Source organism: Mytilus californianus, unplaced genomic scaffold (genome assembly GCF_021869535.1).
Source record: "Mytilus californianus isolate M0D057914Y unplaced genomic scaffold, xbMytCali1.0.p SCAF_10, whole genome shotgun sequence".
NCBI classification, from domain to species: Eukaryota; Metazoa; Mollusca; class Bivalvia; order Mytilida; family Mytilidae; genus Mytilus; species Mytilus californianus.
The window spans coordinates 53,163,473-53,174,168 of record NW_026262582.1 but is presented as its reverse complement, the minus strand read 5'-3'; the positions used below and the strand labels follow the sequence as shown (position 1 = coordinate 53,174,168).

General features: G+C 32.1%; 1 protein-coding gene and 1 long non-coding RNA gene across 2 annotated transcripts in view; one reads left to right on the top strand and one right to left on the bottom strand.

The window, feature by feature from the left end:
• The first annotated feature begins 657 nt into the window (after window positions 1-657).
• The window catches only part of LOC127718793 (lymphocyte-specific helicase-like), a 72,023-nt gene continuing 61,984 nt past the window's right edge, over window positions 658-10,696 (top strand). Inside the window, exon 1 of the mRNA XM_052224854.1 lies at window positions 658-862. The gene's annotated coding sequence lies outside the window, so the exon portion shown is untranslated. The remainder of the gene's footprint in view (window positions 863-10,696) is intronic.
• LOC127718842 (uncharacterized) lies at window positions 6,993-10,473 on the bottom strand. Its single transcript, XR_007989969.1, has 3 exons — window positions 10,368-10,473; window positions 7,572-7,655; window positions 6,993-7,207 (listed from the first exon to the last, which is right to left on the bottom strand). It is a non-coding gene; the product is annotated as an uncharacterized LOC127718842 (long non-coding RNA).

Genomic DNA, 10,696 nt, shown 5'->3' with positions numbered 1-10,696 from the left:
TGGTGGCCTTCGGCTGTTGTCTGCTCTATGGTCAGATTGTTGTCTCTTTGACACATTCCCCATTTCCATTCTCAATTTTATTCCATCGAACTTTTCGCTGATAAATAATTTAAAAATAAAATCTAGGTGAATACAATCGTTTATCCAAGGATTTATATAATCATACTATACAAATTCTTGGTTTATCCTGGGACGTAATATAGTATAATAGCAGGGGCGGATCCAGCCATTTTTAAAAGGGGGTTCCCAACCCAGGATAAAAAAGGGAGGGGGGGGGTTCCAACTATATGTCCCCATTCAAATGCATTGATCGTAAAAAAGGGGGGTTCCAACTCCCTGGAATCCCTGGATCCGCCACTGAATAGTCCCAGGTTTATCATTCTTAAAAAATATTCCTTAGTTGTTATGGCCCGAGTAATCGAGGCGTAATTTTGACGTGTGTTTGTTTTTGAATTTATTAATGATTATTCAGTTTTGGATTTTAAGTGAAAAATATTTGACGTTGACCATTATGATAGTCAGAATTTATCTGAGATTTGTTAGTTCACTCTGGGACATGATATTACAAAATAGGGTTCCAGGTTCACTGCACTAAACATCAGATGACATTAAATGTCGGGGGCGAGTTGTCGTCTTTTCTAATCTGGTTTCTGATGGTCGGTATACAGGCTGATTATTACCTAGATGGCGGGAAAGGTTGACAAGCAGATCGTTTTATAACTTATTGTAAAAACTTGAACAACTGCTGATCGCTAGAATTTTAACAAGTTTTAAACGCACACAAATACACACAATACATCAAAAGTTTTTCTTGGAGACATAGCTCAGGATATGATTTGATTTTAGGCTGAGATTTAGCGTGGTAAGCTTGTTATGTAACCCCCTGCCCCTGGATATCTATACACGTTACACCCGCCGGGGCGCCCTGTTGGCCACATCAGAATATCGCTCTGGATTCAATTAGTCTCAAATTGATATTTCTGGTCGGGCCTAGAGTAGTCAATATTATTCACACAAACCAGTACCCAGCAAACAATATTACGGTGCAGTCCGGTGTATCCGCGCACCTAAGACTTGTCTTATGACTTCACTTCATTCAACTGATAAAATCAATAATTGAATAATAGTGTGTGATCACATTCATAACATACTTTTATTTCAAAAAATCTTCTGTTTGTATGGTTTCACCCTCAATATTTTGTGTAATGTGTGTCCAAAATTATTATTTTGGACACACATTACACAAAATTTAGGGAAACCCCTGTTCTAAGGGTTCCTCCGATGTCCGGTGATTTCACGCATGCTTTCCAAAAATAGCTTATTTTGAATACAGGAAAGATTTGACACTACGAAATATAGCTGAATTCGAACCAAACACAATGCCAGAGCTCCAGATAAGCTGCGTATTTGCGTGATCACGCAATACAAATGATTAAAAACCCAATGCAATTGCCCATTGCAGGGTCCAATAACCCAATTAATTCAAAGGAAAACCCAATTATATGCCAAAACCATGAGTTCTTAACGCTTTTATTCGCTATCGTTTGCGTTATTTACCCTTATCTAATTACAATCGTCGCGTAAATCTATTTTTATAATATTTATAATTGGAAATTTCCTTTCGTTCTAAAAATAGAGCCCTGCATCAAGTAGCTGAAATAGGTTCCTGTTGGAATTTTCCGTTGCTCAAAAGGTACACGTGTTTATGAAAACAATTCGATCTTCTCGGTGTTTATCCAATTAGCGTTTGTCATGTTTTCTTATTTTTTTCGAATTGCTCGGGACTTATCGTAACATACAGTGAATTAAAACGAAAATAAATGTCCGGTAAAAATATTGAATAGAAGCATGTTTTCAGCTTCTTTTTGATAGCTGAGGACAAGTTATGATGATAACAAGACTCAGATAGTGTTTTATGAAGCGTCCGTCGAACGCACGGGCGTGTTTGCGTACCTTAACGAGAACATTGCTAGAACGATAAACACGGGGTTTCTTCAAGAACGAAATCAGTTGGAAAAAGTGAAAGGCCAAATTAATTATGACATGTTATGTAGTCGGAAAGCATCGGAAACCAAAAGTTCTAATAAGGGACAACTTAACCCAGATTTATGTTAATTAAATTAAACAAAAACATTCAGGTATAATTTTAGTTTATATATTATTTTTTCATTTTCAGTTGATGAGTGAATACACATATCCGTTTTTTTACGTCAATGCAGCTTGACACTTTGTTTATTTTGGTCTAATTGTTCTGTATGCTTAAGATAGCTGTCTTATTGGCAAGTGTTATTTATTTATTTGATGTTGCAGAATTATTTGTAAATTGAAGTTGAATGTGGTGTCCGTAATTAAACCACCCTTTAAACCTGGTCAAGGTTTTGGGGTATATCTTAAATCTGGGAACTACTTATTATTTTTATTAAAAAGTAGATCTGGCAAATAGGTGAAAGGACTGGCAAAACTTTCTTACAGCACCTAAATTTCACATATATTACATAAAAATCTTAACACTAAGCCACACCTACCCCAAATAAACTGTAGGATATCATATGGGATCTAGAAAGGTAATTAGTTACTGTCCAACTAGTGATACCAGCTGCAGTTTATATAAGTTGCGAGAAAATACAAAACTGGCATGACTGGCAGAACGTTTAAAACGGGACACAAATCAAACGTACAATTGCTCGTCAGTGAATAAACCAAACAAAACAGCTAGCACATATACAAAGAAAGAAACATATTAAAGATGGAAAAACATCTTGGGTTGATATAATCTGATTATAACATGCCTAAATATTCAATATTGTGTTGATGAAAAAACCCAATACATTAAGGAGCTTGGTGGTGAAAAACCCAATTTGATATTTGCTTGAGGGGTGAATCGGAATTGATAATGCAATTAAAAACTCTATCACCCAATTACATAAAAAAATGATGGGTAAAAACCCCAATTTGTGAATTCTTATCTGGAGCTCTGCAATGCCAAGGATGCACAGCAAAAATAATTTCCGTCTGATATAAATACTTCTGAAATAAAACAAATTTTATCTGATGATGAAATTTTTTAATGGAAATTGGCCATATATTGTAAATCACGGGATTGCAGTTATTAATTAACTCTTGAACTTATCAGTTTTATTCTTTTTTATCCCTTTCGGAAGGTTGAAACAATAACTAGAACGATTTTATTTGTGTTACTGTGTTGATATTAGGAAATCACCTAATGCGCAATATCACCTGCCGCGCGAACACCGGGGACTCCACTGTACGTCATAATTACGTCGTGACAATGTCATAATTATGTCGTGACAATGTAATTTTTTCGTCGCATTGACGTCAGGTTATTACGCTGTATTTACGTAAAAGTGTATGGTTTTCTTGACCTTGTCACAACGTCATACATCAACGTTGTGGTGACGTAAAATTACGTTTCTATAACGTTATTCCTGACATTACAACAACATTAATATCACTTTATATCGACGTAATATACTTGCACTTTTTTAGAAAATGACGCAGACCAGACTTCCAACCCGCATTCCGAACTCGGTTCCGTATTTTACATACTTAAACAGGTTAAAGTGAATGTTAGTATGCTCATACATTGGTAAAAGAAAGACAACTCCAGCGTTGCAAATGTACATTTTAAAATAACAGATGGTGTTGTCTCCCTTCAATTTGTCTTGTTGTGTTCAAAATGGCGGTCATTAACATTCGTGCCCGTCGAACAATTTTCAATCATATTGTTGGAAATACAACTGGAACAGAATTAAATTTGTAATTTTCATTCTTTAATTTCTTAACCTGTCATACCTGCCAACTTGCACGATTCAGGCGTGAAATACTCGATTTTGACCACTTGTCACGATTGCACGATTGTGATCATGTAATAACCTCTAAACCACGATTTTGTTAAATTCTACTGTTCCCAATTTCGAACTTTCCTCAAACTTTTCCCAAGGGAGACAACTGTGATCAGCCAATCAAAATCGTTGTTTCTCCTGATCTTTGGTTATTGTAAACTGCAAATGTGCTAAATTTTGAATTTGTTAGGAACTTAGAATATTGTAGAAATGGTGATCATGGCAGACCAATTTTCAATTACAAGAAGGTTCTTACACAGCTTAAGAAGTAAATCATGACTGATTGACAAAGTTCAAAGATACAGTTCAACCATAAACATAATAAACAGTAGCTAATGGACAAATTTTACACTTGTGGTAACAGATTTTACATGTTGTCATTCTTGAAATTAAATTACCAAATCAATTAAAATACAATGTTCTATATTTTAATTTTCACAAGGAATCAGATATATTTCCTTCTTTGTGCAAATTTTTATATTTGAAAAGTCAACAATCACTTTAATATTCCTGTGACCAATAATCTGATAATCCACCTTTAAGGTTCTTCTAATATACACCAACAACAATGGCTGTGTTTACACCATGAAATTTTCTCTGAATGCAGACAAAACTGTGTAATTCTAATAGTTTTAAATCCTGGCAGCACCTGGCCACAACTCCTCTTTATCCTGTGGTACCTGAAAACAATAAACCGGTTTGGTACATTGTTGAGGCCTGAAAGTGACTTATAACTGCCAACAGCCACATTATTTGGACTCTGGTAGATAGTACATCAGACTGTTATCTCATTGGCAATCACACCCCATTTCCTTATTTTATTACGGGTCAATTATTTGAAATAAATGACTAAGGTACTAAACATTAAATCATTTGAAAAAAAATAATTTTGCAATAATTTATGTTGTCATTTTAAGATTTCAGTGTAAGCTTGCTTACTACAGGCTCTTCACAATGAAATTAAGTTGTATAAATGGTGTCACTTTGTTTGTAATTGTGAAACTAGTATAACAATACTATTGTCTAAACCTACAGAAATTGATCATGTTTAGGTAACTGAAATAACAATGTGATTATGTCACTAGGTCACCTGTAACTTATCTCTTGAATAAGGACTATGTTGGGTATAAGATCTGGAGCTTTCTTACTACAGGCTCTTCATAATCATTTTGTTGAATAATTCTACAAATAAGGGAAACAGATTCACATATTACTTTGAATATTGTAGATTGTTCAGGTAGTCTTGAGCTATTTCTTTGTACAGCAGAACAACTACTGAACTAGTAGTTATTTTCACTTCACACACATATAAATATATCTTGACAAACAAATAAAAACGCTATAGATTGTGGAAACAATTCATATCTATTCTATCAGTCACCCTACCTACCATAAACTGAAAAGTCGCCTAAGATTCAGTAGGTAAATTAAGTAAAAATCAAGACTTGCATAAAAAATATCCCAATATGAGAGACAATGGCGTCATTTTGACTTAGAGCTTTCAGCTCTTTGATTATATTATAATATATAATTGGCCCAAAAATGATCATCTATATACATACATAGTATCAACTGTGTTTGTGACCATGAGGTGACCTCTGCAGGATGATACATGTTGGTGTCAATAAATGTATTTACACTTTTGGTATTTAGCTATATTTTGCCTCCGAATGACCTTAGATCTACTCCGAATCACCTTTTGACGTCAGGCAACAATCACTTTTTAATTGTGACGTCAAATGTTTTGAATTATGATGTCAAAGTTTACGGGAACCTGTGTGATTTTATGTAATGGCGGACAAATTTGCATACAAGTGTAAATACGTCTATTCTCAAAAGGAATTTGTATATCCGGCATTATCATCTGTTTTTGTCGAGCCTTCAACTTTAGTCGAAAAAGCGAGACATAGCGATCCTACATTCAGTCATCGTTGTCGTCGGAGGCGTCCACAAATATTCACTCTGTGGTTAAAGTTTTTGAAATTTTAATAACTTTCTTAAACTATCCTGAATTTCTACCAAACTTGGACAGAAGCTTGTTTATGATCTTAAGATAGTATCCAGAAGTAAATTTTGTAAAAATAAAATTCCATTTTTTCCGTATTTTACTTATAAATGGACTTAGTTTTTCTGTCAGGAAACAACACATTCACTCTGTGGTTAAAGTTTTTAAAATTTTAATAACTTTCTTAAACTATCCTGGGTTTCTACCAAACTTGGACAGAAGCTTGTTTATGATCATAAGATAGTATCCAGAAGTAAACTTTGTAAAAAAAAAATCCATTTTTTCCTTATTTTACTTTTAAATGGACTTAGATTTTCTGTCAGGAAACAACACATTCACTCTGTGGTTAAAGTTTTTAAAATTTTAATAACTTTCTTATACTATTTTGGATTTGTACCAATCTTGGACAGAAGCTTGTTTATGATCAAAAGCTAGTATCTAGAAGGAAATTTTGTAAAAAAATAAATCCATTTTTTCCGTATTTTACTTTTAAATGGACTTAGATTTTCTGCCAGGAAACAACACATTCACTCTGTGGTTAAAGTTTTTAAAATTTTAATAACTTTCTTATACTATTTTGGATTTGTACCAAACTTGGACAGAAGCTTGTTTATAATCAAATGCTAGTATCTAGAAGGAAATTTTGTTTTCTTCCAGTTAACATTACATTCAGTCTGCAGTTAAAGATTTTAAACATTTATTAGATTCATAAACTATCCTGGATTTTTACCAAACTTGGACAGAAGCTTCTTACAATCAAAAGATAGTATCAAAAGGAATATTTTTATTGATTTACTTCCTCATTTTTGTTGAGCCTGCGATTAACAGAAAAAGTAGGCGAGACACTGGGTTCTGCGGAACCCTTACGAATTTTTATTATATTATAAGCAAAACAATTTTTTTGTGTAGCTTTAATGGGATTACTGTTTCAGTAATTTGGATATTACAGAAAGGAATTGTATTGTGTTTTGGGGCCATCCATAGCTGACTGTCTGTTTTTATGCAGTTCTTGGTAGTTCCTGCTTGTAAAAATTATATGCATTTGTCATATATGTTACTCTATAAATAGGATGTTCCCCCTGTCCCCCTAAACCCGCCTTTGATAAGTAACAATTTCTCATTTAGCATGTTCATGTTCTGAATATGTATCTGACTAGCTAAACACCCACCCATGAAAGTTTTATAAAAAAATAAAAATAGAAAATAAAAGATGCATGTACAAGTATATCAAAAAGTGAAGAATTGATTGTTAACTTTGTTTATTCTAAACTACTGAACGTTGCTTCTGGGTCCCTGGCATGTCCGGCACTGCTTCTTGTACCCTCTTAGCAATTGGTTCCTGCAATGACAATAAAACACTTATTTGTACAAAAACTGAAATTGTAATTATTCTATAGGTCTAGTAACATTATTGCAAATAAATACTAGATGTAGCTGTGTGTAGGATTGGCTTCCCAAATCTCTTTGAAGAACACATAAACCACATAATTATATATTCAGTTTAATGTTACCCTTTATTGTTTAAAAAGAGCATCTTGATCTTCACAATACTAGTTACAAATACATATTTATAATAACAATTTCGTACTGAATTCAAAAATAACCAACTGTAATTTTCAACATAGAATACAAACAATAATAATTTTGTTTAATAATCCCAAATTGAAGGTCGCACTATATGGGGTAAATGAGGGCATTCTTACCTTATAGCGTGTTCCGCCTGGTTTCCCCAATCAATTCCTGGACATCTGATGCTCTTGCTGACGGGTAGTTCTTCATGTAAGCCTCTACAAAAATTGACATTGATAAAATTTGCATAATGATATTTAACATAATTTAAAAAAAAAACAACCTTATCAATTATAATAACAAAATATATTTATTTATTGGTAGTATAAGTAAATACTTTTAATAAAATAAACAGCAGCTATTCTTATATACATTTAGGACCGTCAATCTGGTACTGTTATACCAATAGTCCCAGGGTCAATGTGATATATCAGATATACTATAAAATATATAAACTTTACAAAAAACTGGCAAAATAACAAATTCACAATATTGCCGGCGCCGGAGAAATAGCAATTGCTATTGAATTATGCTATTTATAGCTCACTTTTAATAAAAAAAAATATTATAATCAAATCATAATTAATGCTTCGCCGGCAAAATAGCCACTGCCAAAATATAAAAATTTAAATATAATTGAAAATTAAGATCAATAAATGTACGTTTTACATTTACAAATTTGCCATATGATAATAAGAGGAGCAGCGGTAATAATTTTTTGTAAATTATATTGTCCCTTCAAAATATAATGTTGATTTTAGTAAAAAAAAAAGTCAGGTTGCTATTATCAGTCAAGGGTCTAACTTAAATAAATTATTAGAGAAAAATAACATACATGTGTTATTACAGATACTTTCATGAGTTGTCTGCTCTTTATTTCTTAATCTGTAGTAACATATGTTTGTTATAAGTTAATATATCAAAATATATTTTTATTTTTAGTGGGCTCTTGGGATTTCTTGAAACTTTGCGCAGAAACTTAATGCATAACTTTGATAATTAATTTTCCAATTCATTTAATACATTTTTGATCAACCATGGTAAATCAATGAGACAAGGCTTTTAAGGGATACACTAAGCTGTAATAACAAGGTTTAGTTTTTACAGGCATGTAACTTATAAAATGAGACACTTGGGAATTACTGGGAAGCTTGCTCAGAACCTCATTACATGCTCTGATCATTATTTCTTAAAATGAATTAAAATACAATGTGATATATGTCTGAGAAATGGCTTTGAAGAGATGTAGAAAAGCTGTGATAACACCCGTTAGATATTACAGGCATATATTATCTGTAATAACATAGGTGTACTATACATGATTGGCAAATTATAAACTGTTATATCTGTCCGTCCGTCTGTCTATCTGTCGGACATTAACTCAAAAATGCTTTAACCAATATGCATGAAACTTTGGTGAATTGTTTATATCTATTGATGTAAGCTCCCTTTAGAATTTTATAAATTTTAGATTTTACATTTCCAAGTTATGGGGTTTTATTCATTAAAATAGGGGGGATTTTCCAGTTTTTGAACAATAACTCAAAAACAATTTCACCAATTTGCAAGAAACTTTGGTGAATTGTTTATTTCTATCGACATGAGCTCCCTTTTGATTTTTTTAAATTTTAGACTATACGTTTCCAATTTATGGGGTTTTATTCATTACAATAAGGGGGATTTTCCAGTTTTCGGACAATAACTAAAAAATTTTTTATGAAACTTTGGTAAATTGTTTATATCTATTGTTGTAAGCTCCCTTTTGATTTTTATAAATTTAAGATTTTACGTTTCCGAGTTATAAGATTTATTCATAAAAAAAGGGTTGATTTTCAAGTTTTTGGACAATATCCTTAAAGTGCTTAGAGCAGTTTTCATTTAACTTTGATGACTGATTTATACCTATTAAGATAACCTTCCTTTAGTTTTTTTTATAAATTTCTGATATAACTGAGTGATTGAGAAGTTATTGTTTGTTTATAGTCTGACAACAGATTTACTAAGTATTGCACAACAGCACAGTGTATTGCACAACAGCAAGAAATCTTTAATTGAATATAAATTCAATTCATGTAACCAATTTCAAGTTCTTTGACTACATTTATTCAGAAACCTATAATATGTCAAATATTTAATTACAATCCAAATTCAGACCTGTATCAAGCTTGAATATTATGTCCATTTTTGCCCCAACTGTTCAGGGTTGGACCTCAGCGGGCATATCCAGCTGCGCTAGGCGAAGCAGTTTATTTGATATTTTAGTCCACAATACACTGCAATAACGACATGTATGTTATTTTTCTCTAATAACTTATTTAAGTTAGACCCTTGACTGATTATCAGTTTCATAAAGTCTCTGAAGGGAACATTTATGTTTTGTATTCCTTCATTCTAAATTGTTATCAGTTCTTTAAGAGTTCAATATGCATAAGACAAACTATCTTGTAAATACACTGTGTCTGTTTATACATGTTATAAAGGATCTGGCAAATAAATAACACTGTGATAGCTTGCTATCCTGACCTCAATTAGAATCAAATTAGCTGCACGTGTGTAAGGTTTCTGCAGACGAAATTTACAAAAGTTAATGAATACATGTTGAGTGTTACACTAATAAAATTATAATATAAAGCAAGATATATATATGTAAAACACAATTAAATTCCTATTTTCTAAAACGGTTTTAGATATTACATCATGCACGTGTAAAACCAGAACAGTGGTGCGATATATATATATATATATATATATGTAGGTCAGATACATTTAAGATTGGTTCAGTTTTGAATTGTTTATTGTTCATTTATATACGATAGTAGATAAATGTTTATCGTGTAGTATATATATTATTCTGTTCCTATATAATAGAAACTTTCTAAAAAGTGAGAAAAAAAACAACAGTGAAACAATACAAAGATAAATTTAATTACATTGAATCTGAGTGCAGTTCGAAAGAGACGTGGCTTGCTGAATGGCGCTAAAATTTCATACACAATCGCGACACAGTCCGACCCATTATCTGGGTCAAAATTCAAAACAGATGCACTTATATATATATATATATAGATTTAAAACTAATCAATATTGTTCAATAGTTCAATAAAAGAACACAAAAAAAGTGAAATTTAAATTGAGTACAACAAAAGAAAAAAAAAACAGAAGAAATTTTGCTATTGTAAATTTTAGGAATGTGGATAATTACGTTGCAACAACGTTTTAATTACATAATTTATTTGATCAGATACAGTACATATTGCAG